This window comes from Simochromis diagramma, unplaced genomic scaffold (assembly GCF_900408965.1).
Source record: "Simochromis diagramma unplaced genomic scaffold, fSimDia1.1 OVJJ01000216.1, whole genome shotgun sequence".
Classification (NCBI taxonomy): Eukaryota; Metazoa; Chordata; class Actinopteri; order Cichliformes; family Cichlidae; genus Simochromis; species Simochromis diagramma.
Window position 1 is genome coordinate 4474818 of NW_024386883.1, and position 18572 is coordinate 4493389.

The 18572-nt window shown below is 37.7% G+C and overlaps 1 long non-coding RNA gene across 1 annotated transcript; it reads left to right on the forward strand.

Moving 5' to 3' along the window:
• Positions 1–11128: 11128 nt before the first annotated feature.
• LOC120734383 lies at positions 11129–15396 on the forward strand. Its single transcript, XR_005696002.1, has 3 exons — positions 11129–12376; positions 12853–12878; positions 14263–15396. It is a non-coding gene; the product is annotated as an uncharacterized LOC120734383 (long non-coding RNA).
• Positions 15397–18572: the final 3176 nt, after the last annotated feature.

The window sequence follows — 18572 nt, forward strand, 5'->3', positions numbered from 1 at the left end:
GTGTCATTTTCAATGTTTTACATAGCATTTCGATTTTTTACTTGTTAAGTTACCAGTTAAGTTCTTGCTAGTCATTTTACCTTACTCTTATTTTCTTTTGTCATTCTATTTTATTTAGCTATTCTATTTAACTTATTATTACTTACTATTATTATTTTACTTTTGTCATTTGGTGTTTTTCTCTTGCTGTTTTGGCTGCTATAACAGGAATTTACCAGCACTGGAGAAAAAGTCTCTCTCTTCTATAAGCTCAAATGGCTTGAGTGGGATGTAGTGAGCTTTCTAAAAGGTAGAAGACAGTCCAGAGATGCACAAGGAAAGAACAGAGGCAGGTTAAAAGGTGAATTCAAATGTGACATGGTCTTTAAAACCATGCCAAAACTTTGTGTCCCACTTTATTTTTTATTTATGTTTTTTTTTTTTTTTGTTTTTTTTTTACAGAGAAGTAACCCTGCATGCTTGAGATGCACATTGCATACCTGGAGTCAGCTGGCATGCCTTTTGGGCCACATCATCCAGCTTTTTGATGCTTTTACTATATTTTCCTGGTACTTGACATCTGCGATTTAGGGTCATTACTGAGAGTACAAAAAAATATATGAAGATGGATGTTGATGCTGGTGAAAGCATACTTTGAGTAATACGGTCTAAAGTGCGCACACCCTGTTTTGGTGCTCCTCTTATACTGATAAGAGAATCTGATGACATCTGGTCTAAGCTGTAAGGTGTAAAGACACATCAGTTCCTGTTTCACACCTTAAACTGTGAATGTTGACACGTTCCTACTGATTAAAAGGCAAGCATAGAAGTGTTAACCTTTCATTTAATGTTGTTGAATTAGAAGTCAGCTCTCACTTCTTACACATTGTAAACATAGGATTAAAAATAGAGATTGAACTCTATTAAGGATTCATAAGATTCAAGGATTAATACAGAATTACTGTTAGGAAGCCAAAGATAAAATGAATCAGGTGAGAAGAGGCTGTACTTTGGCTTAAGCTTTAAAAACCATCCCTTCCTCATTGATTGCAAAGCTCTTAACTATGTTGAAATCAGCTACTGGCTTTCACTTCCAGGCATTTTATTTCTTTTCTTTTTTTTAATTGAGGGGGCAGCCTCAGCCATGTTGGCTGTTGGTCAGTGTCAGAGTGAGTGACGAGTGACAGTCGCTTTGATTGGGTGACTGATGCCTCACTTTTTCAGGCTTAAATGTAGAAACACTGTCCCTATTTTACACACATCCTCAACCTTTTTTTTTTTAGATTAAATGCTGTTTTTCCTCATGGTATATTGTATATCTGCTGTCCTCCCTAAATTGTTTGACTCTCTGGATTCTCCAGCTCCAATATTACAAAGTCAAGACACTTTTAATAGATGCATTTGGTAAGATGTTTTCTGAATAGGGACACATTTCGTTGTTAGATATATTGTACTGCATTACCTAACTGTCTGGGTGGAAGAGGTGAGGTAAAAGTCACAGAATATTATACCAAAGTACAATGAGTGAAATATAAGAGGGAAAGACAGACACACAAACCCAAAGGCTTTGATATGGTCCAGAAAATGCACTTCTTTTCCTTGTTTAAGGACCCTTCACTCTCACACTTCACTTGATCCACCCAGTCTCCTTATCCTCTGCTTCACTTATTGTGAATGCACTGGACTCAATCCACAATAAAGTAATAGTAATTGTGTGGATGCTTTAAGCATCCACACTATTGAGTTCCTGTTTCTCTTTATAATGTAGGGACAGTGTTTCTACATTTAAGTCTGAAAAAGTGAGGCATCAGTCACCCAATCAAAGCGACTGTCACTCGTCACTCACTCTGACACTGACCAACAGCCAACATGGCTGAGTTCCTGTTTCTCTTTATTGTGTGGATGCCGTAGGCATTGTGGCACTTAACTACTTCCACAATTTTCAGCCGATTTTCATCGTTCAAATTGCTATTTCTGCTAATGTGTGCTATGTCTTTTGGTATTTTTCACTATTATACTTTTTAAAATATTAAGCTTAATTTGTCCCATTGAAATGAATGGGAAAATTCTGCAATTCTGCTAAAATTTGCTTGTTTTTGAAACTTAACTACTTCCTCATATTTTAACGTAGAACAACCATTCAAACTTTAAAATGTTCTCAAATTATTGGGCTATTCAGGTATAAATCAGCTTTTTCAAATCTTTTACCGTTTTACTTTTATGCCTCTTAAAGTTTTCAGTTGCAAAATTGTGATTTTTCACAAAATACATGCGTTGTTATGGTTGCTGCACTTGGCTTCCAGTGTGCCACTGAAGGTTTTGCAGTCTTCTCTTCATGTCTGAACAACTTCTTGCTACTTGCTCAATTTTCACTCAACTTCCACAAATTATACATCAAAACGTAGGTATTTTTGCTGGCTTTCAGAAAATGTCACTATCATTGTTGTGGGATTTATAGAATTTTGGCAAATCTCCTCAGACCAACACAAAGTCGGAAAACTCTCCATAGAAAGTCAATGGAGAGCTTGTTCAAAATCACCGCTTGATTTCTGTAATGAGAGGCATATTCGAATCGTCATATCTCCTTAACGAAGCAAAGTTAAGACATAAGGCTTGTCCCAGTATATCTTCAGACACTCCTGACGCTCACAATTCAAGAATTATTTTCTCACCTATTACCGTTCTGAAATGAGTTAGACTTGTTTGAGGGTAGGAAATTCGTCCTTCGCTCAGATTTCTTCAGATTTCAAACTCTGGAAATGAACCACTTTTTTCTCTCGTCATATCTTTTTAATGGATTTCCACAGAGACCTGAAAATTTCCATGATTGTTCACCAAAGCCTGCTGTCTCTTACGGTGAAAGAATGATATTGATACTCCAAATAGATTTAGAGTTAGAAAGTGTTGTTTGAGGGCAAGTCAAGGCAGTTTTTGCTTTGCTCTACTCAGTTGTGGTGCATTAGAAGTCAAATATCTTTAATAATTCATATTTTAATGATAAATTGTCAACACTTGAAGATTCCCCCATCTCTTCTGAACAAAACGGTGTAAGAATGACCGTTCTAGCCCCTACTGTTATGGAATTATGGTCATTTGTTTGAGGGGAGTCGTCATTATGAGAAATAGACTGCAAAAATCCTGTGTCTCTCTGTGCTGCGTGCACCTGTTTTGCTGGGAAAAAGTGCACAGCCTCTCTGATTGGTGGATTCAAATTCAGCAGCTCCCAGGCTGCTTGACTGAGCTAGAAACTTGCTTCTCTCTCCCTGTGTGTGTGTGTGTGTGTGTGTGTGTAACAGAGAGAGAGAGAGAGAGAGAGAGAGAAAGCCTTTTAATGGGATGATCTCATTGTAAGATTTAAATTCAATATATTTAGACTGGTTGACTGAATTGGATCTTGTGTGTGTGTCTCTCTGTGCATGTGTGTTTGCATATGTGTCCATATTTGTGATTGTGTGGCTGTTATATGTTTTTTTGCTGATTTTTTTCATTTAACAAGTATATTTTAGGGACCCTTAGCATGTTCGGCATTTTTTCAGCTGTCCATTTTGCTTTTCCAATTTTTCTGTTTTAAGTTATTACTATTGTGCTAAATCATACTATTTCTCCTATTTTATAAGATTTGTGTTAATTTAGTATTGCTGCCAAATATAGTATTTCTTATTAATTATAGTTTTTCTACCAAATCATAGTACAGTATTTTTGCCTTTTATAGGATTTTTATAGGATATTTATATTGCTTAATATAGTATTTCTGCTTTTATTGATTGTTTAATATAGTATTTCTGCTTTTTATAGGATTTGTGCTTAATATAGTATTTCTACTTTTTATAGGATTTGTGCTTAATATAGTATTTCTGCTAAATGTAGTATTTATGCTTAATCATACTATTTCTATATATTTCTTCCTGGGCCCTATTTCAGGAAGCCGGTTTAGTGCAAACTCTGAGTAAGTATACCCTGAGTTAACGAAAACTCTGGGTTTTCGGTTTCACAAAGCGAGTTTAGATTAATTCTGAGTGAGTTACTATGACGACACACTCCGTGAAGCTAACCTGCCCCCTAGCAGGTTTACTTCAACTAACCCTGACGTTCTCCGCCTCTTTGTCGGAAACCTGACTGTAGGAAGTGTCAGACATGGCGTGCCCCTTCCTTGAAGAGCCAGTAGATGTTGAAGCCCAAATTCTCCGCAGAGCTCTCCGCCGGGAGAGAGTGATTAGAGCGCGTTCGGACATTTTATCATTTCCTGATGATTTTCTGTGTGAACGTTACCGTTTTTCAGCACAATCTATAATTTATTTGAATAACATCCTCAGGCCTAATATTGCTCATGTGACACATCGCGGACATTCTCTCAGTTCTGTACATATTATTTGTATTGCACTTCGGTTTTTTGCAAACGGGAGCTTTCTGTATAATATTGGTGACGCTGAGCACGTTTCCAAGGCTACCGTCTGTCGGGCAGTCAGGAATGTTACAGTTGCACTGAAACGTCTCCTGTACTCGTTTGTGGTGTTCCCCGGTCATAGACCCACACGATTTATCAAAGAGGGATTCCACAAAATTGCAGGTATCAGGATGAACGAAACTTAATTCATGATGTGGTGATATTTGAACTACTACTTAAATTTTACATTTATTTTCAGGGTTCCCAGGCGTGATTGGCTGTATAGATGGCACTCACATTCCAATCATTGCTCCTTCAGTAAATGAAGGAGACTATGTGAACAGGAAGTCTTTCCACAGCATTAATGTACAGGTACATAGTTCCCTGTAGCATTTCAAACTAACAAATTATTTCATTATAGTAATGGATGCTAATTTGTGTTCTCTGCACTGTGAAGATCATATGTGATGCTGCCAACATTATCACAATTGTGGAAGCCAACTGCTCAGCCTCTGTGAGTGGTGGTGGTGGAGGACCCCCACCTGTTTTTCGGGCCTCCGCTTTTTTTTTCTGTTGGCTATAACGGGTCACATTTGAGCATACAGAGTAAGCAAATATATACTTGTAATGTGCTCAGATAATTTCAAGAAGTGCTTACAGAGGGGAAATTAATGTAGCCTCTAACTGCAATTGATTTACATCGGACAAACAGACCAAGCACTATGGCTCATAATACAATTACACCTTACCTGTTTGGACTATATTTTTATATTTCATTTTTACTTGCTGCCAGGAACGTTTGGGGCCTGTTGGGTTGCACCTGCGCTCAAATCACATAACAAAATCAAATGTATAAAATAAAAAATAATATAAAATATAATAAAATAACGTGTTAAATGGGTGGAAATCCCTAGATCAATGTTTAAATTAACACTCACGCATTGACTCTGTCGGCTATGTTTTGCCATGCATGCTCCCTTTCTTTTGCAGCTGAGGCTGTTACTTTTTTTCCGCAGAATTTGCATGTTATCGGCATATGCTGCCATCAGAATTTCGGCCTCAAGCGCTGTAAGATACATTGACCGCGCCTTCTTTCCCTCCGTCTCCATGGTGACTCGCTTAATCTGTGCTCCACTAATCAGGGCTTTATGTATCCTCGTGCGCACGCTTAACTTGGGGTTAAAGCAACTCCGCGTTGACTGAACTAATTGTTATCAGCCTTTCTGAAACCGAATATTCCGAGTTGGACAGTTCGGGGTTACTCAACCCTGAGTATCGTTTTTCACTCTGAGTTTTCTAAACCGGCTTCCTGAAATAGGGCCCTGGTCCCCAGGCAGCCAATCCTCTGTGAGGACTCAGACATTCAAATGCACATATCAGGGCCTGCACGGCTTCCCAGCCAGCCAATCATATCTGAGGTCTGCCGTTCCTTCCCTCGTCATATCTCAGCGACGGATGTACAAAGAGCAATGAAAATTGTGGTCAAAGTACACCAAAGTCCGCTCATTCAGCCAGTAGAAGAATTATGCTTCTAGTCCACCTAATTTTTGAGTTACACAACGTTTTGTAATTCCAAAAAACAGCGTTTTTCGCCTCTCACCGCGATCTAATTCTGACTGCTCATCACCCTGTTTTTCAAGTCGCCCGCTCTCTTTCCCAGTGGGGCAGTCTGCAAGCCAGAGGTCGTGGGTTCGATTCCCCCTTCATCAACATGTTTTTTTCCCTACAAATTAATACACTATCACAGACTAGTAATTCATATTGATCATTCATTACAATTCTGCAAACTTTTATGATTTTACCAGCTTTTCTAATATGGACCTCACATTCTTGTTAACACTCCATGGCACAAATACTCTTCCCTTTAGGCTCTGTGTATGTTTGTGTGTATCAATATTTCTCCCATTTTAAAGTATTACTCCTCCATAATTGTATTTCTGTTAAATCAAAGTACTTTTACTACATCTTAGTACTTCTGCTCAATCATAGTATTACTGCTAAATCATAGTATTTCTGCTACTTTTTGGTACTTGTGCTAAATACAGTATTTCTGCTATATAATTGTATTTCTGCTATGTTATAATATTTGTGCTAAACCAGAGTATTTGTGCTGAAACATAGTATTTCTGCCAAATGATAGTATTTCTGTCAAATTATACTATTTGTGCTAAAACATAGTATTGATTTAAAATTACAATATTCATAGTTCATCACAGTGTCTCTGGTAAATCACAGTATTTCTGCTATGTTGTACTATTTTTCTAAATCATCGTGTTTCCGTAATGTTTAAGTGTTTCTGGCTAAATATTTATTTCTATTATCTTATACTATTTCTCCTAAATTCTTGTATTTTTGAGAGGTTATTGTGTTTCTGGTAAGTTACAATATTTCTGCTAAGTTCTGCTATGCTATTGTATTTCTGCCAAGTATTATGTTTCCTCTAAGATATTGCAGTTCTGCTAAGTTATTACATTTTAGCAAAGTTCCTTTGCTTCTGCAAAGTTTTTACAATTTCTGCAACTTTTCAGCTTTTTCAGCTAGTTTTAGCAGACAGCTTCAGCTTTGAAGCTGAAGCTTCATGAACACCAACACCAGCTCCTTGGTATTGGTGTTGAGGAGAAGACTGTTCTTATTACTGCAGTCAGTTAAATAAATCTATCATAATAAAGTACATTTTAACATAATGACCTTGTGTTTATTTATGTCTTTTAACCATTATTTCAAATTCAAAGAATCCTATTTGAAACATTTATTAAAATATATAGAATTAAATTTCTGCTAGTTGTTTTTTGTTGCAAAGAAAATCTAGTATAATAATATTTAAATTTACATATATTTTTCACGTTTTCCATGCCAATTTTGTGTAATTGCGGAGTTTCCCACTTTTCCCACTACTCGTGAATGCCTCTTTTTTTACGTCTCCGCCTGACTCCTGAATCTCCGTCCACTCTCAGCTCAATCCGTGTCGGTAAGTGCTGCTTCTCTGTCTCTCTTATCTGAAATGAAATGTCTATAAGCTGTATGAGGGATTTACCCAGTTGTTGTTAATTCAATTCAATTCAATTCAATTTTATTTATATAGCGCCAAATCATAACAAAAGTCGCCTCAAGGCGCTTCATAGATACAGAGAAAAACCCAACAATCATATGACCCCCTATGAGCAAGCACTTTGGCGACAGTGGGAAGGAAAAACTCCCTTTTAACAGGAAGAAACCTCCGGCAGAACCAGGCTCAGGGAGGGGCGGCCATCTGCTGCGACCGGTTGGGGTGAGAGAAGGAAGACAGGATAAAGACATGCTGTGGAAGAGAGACAGAGGTTAATAACAGATATGATTCAATGCAGAGAGGTCTATTAATACATAGTGAGTGAGAAAGGTGACTGGAAAGGAAAAACTCAATGCATCATGGGAATCCCCCGGCAGCCTACGTCTATTGCAGCATAACTAAGGGAGGATTCAGGGTCACCTGGTCCAGCCCTAACTATATGCTTTAGCAAAAAGGAAAGTTTTAAGCCTAATCTTAAAAGTAGAGATAGTGTCTGTCTCCCAAATCCAAACTGGAAGCTGGTTCCACAGAAGAGGGGCCTGAAAACTGAAGGCTCTGCCTCCCATTCTACTTTTAAATACTCTAGGAACAACAAGTAGGCCTGCAGAGCGAGAGCGAAGCGCTCTAATAGGGTGATATGGTACTACAAGGTCATTAAGATAAGATGGGGCCTGATTATTTAAGACCTTGTATGTGAGGAGCAGGATTTTGAATTCAATTCTGGATTTAACAGGAAGCCAATGAAGGGAAGCCAAAACAGGAGAAATATGCTCTCTCTTTCTAGTCCCTGTCAGGACTCTTGCTGCAGCATTTTGGATTAGTTGAAGGCTTTTCAGCGAGTTTTTTGGACATCCTGATAATAATGAATTACAGTAGTCCAGCCTGGAAGTAATAAATGCATGAACTAGTTTTTCAGCGTCACTCTGAGACAGGATATTTCTAATTTTAGAGATGTTGCGCAAATGGAAGAAAGCAGTCTTACATATTTGTTTAATATGTGCGTTGAAGGACATGTCCTGGTCAAAAATGACTCCAAGGTTCCTCACCGCGTTACTGGAGGCCAAGGTAATGCCATCCAGAGTAAGAATCTGGTTAGATACCATAATTCTAAGATTTTCAGGGCCGAGTACAATAACCTCAGTTTTATCTGAATTAAGAAGCAGAAAGTTAGCGGCCATCCAGGTCTTTATGTCTTTAAGACATTCCTGCAGTTTAATTAATTGGTGTGTGTCATCTGGCTTCATGGACAGATAGAGCTGGGTGTCATCTGCATAGCAGTGAAAATGTATGCTATGTCTTCTAATGATACTGCCTAAGGGAAGCATGTATAATGTAAACAGAATTGGTCCTAGCACTGAACCCTGTGGAACTCCATAATTAACCTCAGTGTGTGAAGAGGACTCTCCATTTACATGCACAAACTGGAGTCTATTAGATAGATATGATACAAACCACTGCAGTGCAGTACCTGTAATACCTACAGCATGTTCTAATCGCTCTAATAGGATATTATGGTCGACAGTATCGAACGCTGCACTGAGGTCTAGCAGGACAAGCACAGAGATGAGTCCACTGTCAGAGGCCATAAGAAGATCATTTGTAACCTTCACTAAAGCTGTTTCTGTGCTGTGCTGAGCTCTGAAACCTGACTGAAACTCTTCAAATAAACCATTCCTCTGCAGATGATCTGTTAGCTGTTTGACAACTACTCTTTCAAGGATTTTTGATATGAAAGGAAGGTTGGAGATTGGCCTATAATTAGCTAAGACTGCTGGGTCTAGAGATGGCTTTTTGAGTAAAGGTTTAACTACAGCCAGCTTGAAGGCCTGTGCTACATAGCCGATCATTAGAGATAGGTTGATCATATTTAAGATCGAAGAATTAATTAATGGCAGGACTTCTTTGAGCAGTTTTGTAGGAATGGGGTCTAAAAGACAGGTTGATGGTTTGGAGGAAGTAATTATTGAAGTTAACTCAGAAAGATCAATTGGAGAAAAAGAGTCTAACTTAACATCAATAGTACTAAGAGTAGCTGTAGATAATATTACATCTGTGGGATGATTACTGGTAATTTTTTCTCTAATGATAAAAATTTTATTTGTGAAGAAGTTCATGAAGTCATTACTAGTTAACGTTAAAGGGATGGTTGGCTCAAAAGAGCTCTGACTTTTTGTCAGCCTGGCTACAGTGCTGAAGAGAAACCTGGGGTTGTTCTTATTTACTTCAATCAGTGACGAATAGTAGGATGTTCTGGCTTTGCGGAGGGCTTTCTTATAAAGCAGCAAACTATTTCTCCAGGCTAAATGATGATCCTCTAGATTTGTGACACGCCATTTCCTCTCCAGATTACGAGTCATCTGCTTTAGGGTACGTGTTTGAGAATTATACCACGGAGTCAGGTACTTCTGATTTGAGGCCTTAGTTTTCACAGGAGCTACAGTATCCAGAGTCGTACGTAGTGAGGAGGTGAAATGATTAACAAGATAATCGACCTCTGTTGGGGTAGCGTTCAGATAGCTGCTCTGCTCTATGTTGGTACAGGGCATTGGAGATGATAACAGTGGGTGGATTATATTCTTAAACTTAGTTACAGCACTTTCAGAAAGACATCTACTTTGATAAAGTCTACTCTTCACCGCTGTGTAATCAATTATTGTAAAAGTAAATGTTATCAGGAAATGATCAGACAGGAGAGGGTTTTCAGGAAACACTGTTAAATGTTCAGTTTCTACGCCATATGTTAAAACAAGATCTAGAGTGTGATTAAAGTGGTGGGTGGGTTCTTTTACATTTTGAGAGAAGCCAATTGAGTCTAATAACAGATTAAATGCCATGTTGAGGCTGTCATTTTTAGCATCTACATGGATGTTAAAATCACCCACAATAATTATTTTATCTGAGCTCAGAACTAAATTAGATATAAAGTCTGAGAAATCAGACAGAAACTCTGTGTAAGGCCCAGGTGGACGATAGATGATAACAAGTAAGACTGGTTTCTGAGTTTCACAGCTGGGGTGGACAATGTTAAGCATCAGGCTTTCAAATGAATTAAAAGTCTGTCTTGGTCTTTCATTAATTGATAGGCTGGTGTGAAAAATTGCTGCCACACCGCCCCCTCGGCCTGTGCTTCGAGATTTCTGGTAGTTAGAATGACTCGGGGGTGTTGATTCATTTAAACTAACATAATCATCCTGCTGCAACCAGGTTTCTGTAAGGCAGAGTAAATCGATTTGTTGATCAATTATTAAGTCATGTACTAACAGAGACTTGGAGGAGAGAGACCTAATATTTAATAATCCACATTTCACTGTTTTACTCTTTGGTTCAGATGTGGATACTGTATTGTTCTTTCTTTGTAATTGTTTATGTTTAAGTTGTTTGTTGCTGGTTTTTAGTTTGTTTTTTGTCTTTTTGGAAGCTGACACAGTCTCTATGGAGATGGGTTTTTGGGGGGGTAGCAGGAGGAGAGAAGCTGCAGAGAGGCGTGTAAGACTGCAACTCTGCTTCCTGGTCCCAACTCTGGATAGTCATATTTTGGGGGGTTTAATAAATTTGTCCATATTTCTAGAAATGAGAGCTGCTCCATCCAAAGTGGGATGGATGCCGTCTCTCCTAACAAGACCAGGTTTCCTCCAGAAGGTTTGCCAATTATCTATGAAGCCCACATCGTTTCTGGTGTCCCAGAAACGATGTGGGCTTATAAAGGCAGTCGACTTGTTAGTGACTTATGAAGCCAGTCGAAGTATTAGTCATGTTAAAGTAACACAATGGCTGCTTTTTTAATGAAACGTTGTAATTTTACTATTTAAAAGGAGTGTTTGGTATGCTAGCCCTAACAACCTAAGTGCTAACGCCTAGCCTAGCTGCTATAGGCCCAGTGTGAAATTAATATGGTTCATTTGATTGTTTATTACAGTTATTGTGTTGTATTTGGTTCATTCGGTGTGTTAGTGTTTCTGAGTCTGTTAGGGAAGCTGAAGTTAGTTCTCCTCTTCACAAATCAGTCAGTTAAAAACGGCCTTATTCTTTCGGTTGTGAGGTAATGAGCCGTCATTTTAGAACCACTGATTAGCTGCTGAAGCAGCAGGGTCGGCAACTTCAAAGGAGCCATTTTACCGCCATTAGCTGTGTCCCAAAACGTGTTTTTGTGCTGTGGGTTAATTAACAGAAGGGAGAGAGAGAGTGAGGATGAAACACATAATATAAGAATAATAACATCTCTTAACAAGAAGTTTTTTTTAATTAGGTAATTTTAGTTTTTTAGTTAAATTTTAAGAACTGTTTAACAAACACTTGTTTGTGCAGGTTTTTTTTTTTTTTTTTAAATGAAACCTACACCTGCAGCTCTGTTTAACTTCTCACTTTGTGAAAAACTAACGAAATATAAAAAAGTCCACCTTCAAATAAATAAAATGCAGCAGTGCACCATTAATATTATAAATATGATATGTAGATATTTAAAACAACAGCATATTAAATGATACTGTGTGCAGGTGATAATATTTTTAGGAAGCAGAATTTGAATGCAGACGAACTCAAATGTTGAAGCCTACAAAAATATCATCCAAGCTTTCATTTATGATTGTTCATGCTTTGAAATTGTGATGTCAGAATTTGATAAAGTGTGCAGAGCTAGGTGTAGCAAATCATTGCTTATTAAATCTACTGTGTTATCTAATAGCACCAAACTAATAGAGCTATCACATAACTGAGAAACTTGTGTGGCTTATTGCAAATGGATGAAACCACACTTTACCTTAATGAAGACAGCAATCTTTAATAACGTGTAGAAAAAAGAGGTGAGTTGTTTGTTGCTGTGGTAAACAAAGAAGTGTACTGAATCTTTTGGACTACACAGAGTGATGCAGTATTGACTGTGATGCTGATTTGAGTTGTCTCATTCTGTATTTTTGTTCTTTATCTTTTGTTACACAGATTGAAACAGATCTTTGGTTTTGCCTTTGCTGGTAAGTAAACAGTGATTATAACTGAAGCAATATGACACTGTCATTGTATAGCATATCTGACAATTTACATACAGTAGTTTTGCTTTTTGTGATATGTTTCCATTTACTGATGGGCAAAAAGTTTTTAAAAATTTTGGTTTTCACACTTTACAAGTACTGACCTGTTGTAGAAAATGTTGGAGCCACAAAGCTTCTGTTTAGGAAATATTTGGCATATCCTGCACTTGTGCCAACAAATATTGGTGGCTATTCTTTGTATTTCTGTAGTAATGAATGCTTTTATTATACTTGCTATAGCCATGTGAGACGCTGCAGTTCATTTATCTCCTCTTTAGACTACAGTAAGCTCATAAAGCCTTAAATAAATTGAGAATTTTACTAGTTAATTTATGTCACAGTAAATTGGATTGTGTGTGAAGAGGCTCAACAGTCTGAATCATCAAACAGTGATCTGATGAATTGTTTCCTTTCTCTAGACTGCTGATCTGATCGTCTCAGTCTGGTAAGTAAAGGTTTGTCTGAGGTGCAGTGCTGGGAAATGTTTCTCATTATAGGAGATTCAGTTTAGTGCAGTGAGTCAGCACAGCTCTTGGCAATCATCAGATCCTAGAAAAGTCTATGTAAACATTTACAGAATTACAGATCTCTCTTATCATCATACTACATTTTTAATTAGGCCCTAATATCGGCCATGCAGTTTATTGTAGATTTTTTTTTGTAGATTTAGCGGAGTGTGTATTAAACATGCCCCATATTTGACTGAAAAATGTAGAAACTGCTGTATAGGTATGGGCTCAAAATGTGGTAATAAATATTTGGTACTTGTAAAAAAGATTTGTATGTGTAAAAAAGATTTGTGTGTGCGTAAAAAAGATTTGTATGTGTAAAAAGAATTTGTGTGTGCGTAAAAAAGATTTGTATGTGTAAAAAAGATTTTTGTGTGCGTAAAAAAGATTTGTATGTGTAAAAAAGATTTGTGTGTGCGTAAAAAAGATTTGTATGTGTAAAAAGATTTGTATGTGTAAAAAAGATTTGTGTGTGCGTAAAAAAGATTTGTATGTGTAAAAAGAATTTGTGTGTGCGTAAAAAAGATTTGTATGTGTAAAAAAGATTTGTGTGTGCGTAAAAAAGATTTGTGTGTGCGTAAAAAAGATTTGTGTGTGTAAAAAAGATTTGTGTGTGCGTAAAAAAGATTTGTGTGTGTAAAAAAGATTTGTGTGTGCGTAAAAAAGATTTGTGTGTGGACTTAGAAAAAAAACCCCTGCAAGTTACAAGTACGGATTTTGACCCAATTTTTCTTCCCTTCATCTGATTGGTCAATGTCATGTCAATTACAAATGTAACAATCCAATCAGAGAACAGATGGGTTTGGCTGTCGAGGGGCGCTTTTTTTGAGTCCACACACAAATCTTTTTTACACATACAAGTCTTTTTTATTGTTCAGTTGTAAGACATAAAATACAGAACAATACACTCACTTTTCAGGATTTATGGACTGATGAATGTGGATTGATCAGTTTGAAATCTGCTTCATAAGCATGGCTCTCAACAGGTGCCAGGCCCTTATACACACACACCATATTATGTTGAAGCACAGTACGAATTACTCTACGAGGGTGCTGACTATGGTAGCCATGCTCCGACAATACATCAAGTGGTGCTGCTTTGTAGCTTACCAAAGTCATACTAAAACATTTGACAGATTTAACAGAGTGCCGTGTAGCACATAGAAGTGGTTTGAAATCAGTAAGCACAACCATACATAAGGTGCACTGTCTATTTTTGAGAAAATTAAAGGCTTTTAAATGTGCCATATAGTCTGAAGAATACGGTAAAGCCAGGTTTATTGGAAGTGTGTCTAATTCCACTTTCTTTCTGTCTTACAGGTGACCTGCTGCAGAAAACCCTCTCCCTCTATCATTAACAAGCCATTAACAAGCAAATTCAGTCTGTCCTATCACTCTCCCTCTCCCTGCTCCATCTTTTTTGACAAGGGATTCTATCTTCTATCATTTCTCCGCCATGTGCTCTATCTAATTTTGACAAGCATAAGCCCTAGTTTGACAAGAAACCAAGTTTGACAACAAACCAAGGTTGACAAGAAACCAAGTTTTTGGAAATTGAAGTTACCGCAACTTCGACGATCTGTTTTCAGAATTCTGAGAGATCTCTGCTCTCACTGCTCTTTCTTTCCTGTCATTAAACTCTCTCATATTCACTCATTTTACTGGAAATTACAAGTAGAAAGTTAAAATTACAGTAGTAGAATTACAGTACAGTAGAAGTTATTGTAGAAACTACTTACACAGCCCTACATTTGTCATTTTAATTTTGCATTACACTTTGGAATAAACATTGATTGGCTGTTTGGCTTACAGGTGCAATTACTTTGAGAAATTATATAAAATATACACCTCTTAAAGGTTTATTTGTAATAAGACAATCTGGTCATTTTGTAATATATACATTCAGACTTCTCTATTTAGATAAATATTAAATTAGATTCAAATATATTTTTCAAGTCTGTTTCACTGGCTATAACATTTGACTACAGTAAGTTTAAACTATTATTATTTAAGGACAAACCCATTTCTGTTACTCAGTGTAAGTATTCAGTTACAATTGTCATCGAGAAGCTGCCCTGAGGACCCAGACTTCCTGTTTCCTGACTGCTGCAGAACATCCAGCTGAAGAATCCTCATCACCTGTCATCTTATCACCACACCACCAAAGCTCCATATATTTGATTTCAATTTTAGATATCTGAAAGATTTACACAAAGTCTACTTCAAAGCTAAGAGTTTTATTATAGCCTGTTGATTGTTGAGATTTCTTGAGCATATTACTTCACAGAAGTATAGACCTATTCATTAACCAGTCTGGTTAAAAAAAAAGTATAATATACAGTTTTTGAAAAAGCTACAATAAAACTGTTTTTAAAGATCTTTCAATAACTTTTATATTGAGTTTGTATTTAAGTCAGCCTTTTACATCTATTAAACAGTTATAAGAACACTTTACCATTTGTATAGTTTTACATTTATCCATTTAATAGAAACTTGAGGAGTTTTTCAGTGTTTACAGGTTGATTTTTGTATACATTTGTGTTTAAATACATATAAGCTCCAGTTTGTACTTGCACAAAATGCCAAGGAAAGGTCAAAGGTCACAGTCCCAGAAGCTTAGATGGCAAAAGCAGAAGGAACAGGTAAATGTTTCTCAGACCGGTGAGCAGGTAAAGGTGTCTGTTACAAGTATTCCCAGTCCAGAAGTGCAGCTCAGCGTTCAGACAGCCGCAGTGTCTTATGCAGATGTGGTAAAGAGAGGTGTTTGCTCATCATTTCGTAAATATAATATTCAGTTCCACTGCTACGCCGATGACACCCAGCTCTATCTCTCTACCAAACCTGACTCTACTCTTCCTCCACCCTCCCTCATCCTCTGTCTAGCTGAACTTAATTCTTGGTTCTCCTCCAACTTTCTTAAACTCAACAGCAATAAATCGGAACTTCTTCTGGTTGGCACTAAACGACTGCTATCCAGAATTAACAATTTCTCTCTCACCATCAATAACTCGCTGGTCCCTATCTCTCCCTCTGTGAAAAGCTTGGGTGTCATTCTCGATAGCACATTATCCTTTAACTCACATATCAATAATATTACACGTGCAGCATATTTCCAACTCCGTAACATTAATCGCCTCCGCCCCTTCCTCACACCTCACGCCACTGCCATTCTCATCCATAATCTTGTTATCTCTAGAATTGACTACTGCAACTCATTATTATTTGGCCTTACACAAAAATCTATCAACAAGCTCCAACGTGTCCAGAACTCTGCAGCCCGTATTATTACTAGGACTTCTTCTACCCACCACATCTCCCCAATCCTGAAGCAACTTCACTGGCTCCCGGTCAAATTTCGCATCCATTTTAAAATAATTCTGTATACATTCAAGGCTATTCGTTCTCTCTCTCCACCGTACCTCTCTGACTTATTACAGATGAAGCTCCCATCCCGCTGCCTCAGATCTTCATCTTCTCTTTCTCTCTCTGTTCCCTCTGCTCGTCTGATCACAATGGGAGGGAGGGCCTTTAGCTGCTCTGCCCCTCGACTTTGGAATTCCCTACCCCCGGACCTCAGAAATATTAGTTCATTCTCTCTTTTTAAGTCCACCCTCAAAACTCATCTGTTTAAAATTGCCTATTCTTAAATCTCTGTATGTTTTAACTTTCATCTTTTATTTTTATCATTGTGTATATTTCCAGTTTTTATCTGTTGTACAGTGTCCTTGGGTGCTTTGAAAGGCGCTATTTAAATAAAATGTATTATTATTATTATTATCATCTGTGCCAAATGCTAAAGTACAGCAGGTAATCCAGACTGAACCCCAGGTAACTGTGCAAACGCAGCATGATGGAGAAGCTCCAGGACCATCTCATGTACAGGTTACAAACAGTGAAAGTCGTCCACGAGTGAGTAGCATCTGTGCATCCCGAAGCCAGGCCTCTCCTAGGTATGGAAAGTACCGGAATCAGCAATGCATGGCGAACAGTTTGGTTTTCCTCTCATTCTTACACGAGGATGAATTCATTACCAGAGCAGATCTTAACCGTGTGTTGGACAAAGGCCATGCCGTGTATTCAGATGCCAGAAAGAGGTTTGTGAACAGCGTGTTTCTAGCCTGCGATGAACTTCCCACAGTTGTCACCAGCCGCAGACACGAGTATCAAGTCGACATGTCTCAGTTTGCTCATTATGGCACATTTGATGGTACAGATCACTTTCCGAGCCTTGAACAGGGACTACAGTGTTTGGCTTCAGAGTTTCGCTACGCTTTGCTAGTCATGGGAGGAACGGTCATCGCAGTTTGCAGGCTGACTTCTGGTGAATACGCATATTTTGACCCTCACCCACGTAAGTCTACAGGAATGCCATTGTCGCTAAGTGTAAGTGGTGGAACTGCAGTTATGTTAAAATTCACACGTCTTAACGACATGATTGACAGGATCAAACGTTTGTACCGAATGTTTAGCATCGCACCATCCTGCGCTTATGAGATACAGCCTGTTGAGTTTCACAGTGAAAACGCTGCTTACCAAAGAGATGCCGAATACAGACAATGCGCTACAAGTGCTCCAGCACAAGATTTAAATGAACCTGTTCATGAATTAAACTCCCAGACATCCACTGAGCAGACACAGAAGACTGTGAGAGACACTTTAACCACTGAAGTGACGTCATCCAGAGTGGATTCTTCAAATGAGACAGCTGCTACTGAAAGTAACCATCTTCCTTCTGAGTATTTAGAAAAAGAAACATCTGCATCTTCTGTGAGAGAAACTCGGGTAACATCAGATTCTGTTCCTCAGAATGATCCAACCGCTGCCTCCTGTTCAACTAAGATAACACAGGAATTTTCACATAAACAGCTGAAATATAGTAAACAAGAAAGGAAAAAAATAAAGAGAAGACTATTGGCTCAACAAAAACTACCAAAAAGAAAGGAAAATCAGAAAAAGAAAGAAAGGCAGATGTCTAATGATCCTGATCACAGACAGAAGAAGAGTTGGTACAAAAGTAATTTGTATAAACTAAATGCCACATACAGAGAGAAACAGAGAGAGCATTTGAGAAAGATCTATAAGGAAAGAGATGATTTTAAGGAAAAACAGAAGGAGCAAATGAGAAGGCTCTATAGAGAAAGTGCTAAAATTAGAGAGAGAAAAAGAGAACGTGTCATAAGGATGTATAAAGACAATCCTTTATTCAGAGAAAAGCAGAAGGAACGAATAACAAGAACATATAGAGAATCTCCCGTGTTCCGAGAACAGCAGAAGGAACGAATAACAAGAAATTACAGAACTTGTGCTGAATTCAGAGAGAAACATAAAGCTTACATGAGGTCATATGTTTCTAACCTATATAAAGAAAGTGTAGAATTTAGACAGAAAAAAAAATGTTACATCACTAAACGTTATGGAGAAGAGAGACAAAAGTTTTAAACTATCTTTAGGCTACCAGAGATGTCTATAATTATACATTATGTAGAGAAAAACATTTTTACAGCTTACAGAATATGTATAAAAACTGATTTAGAAGTACATGGAAAGTTTCTGCATCCATTTTCTGACTTGGCCTTTATCCGGGTGGGTTTGGGTTTGGGTGGATCAAGGCCAGGTCAGAATTCTCTGAG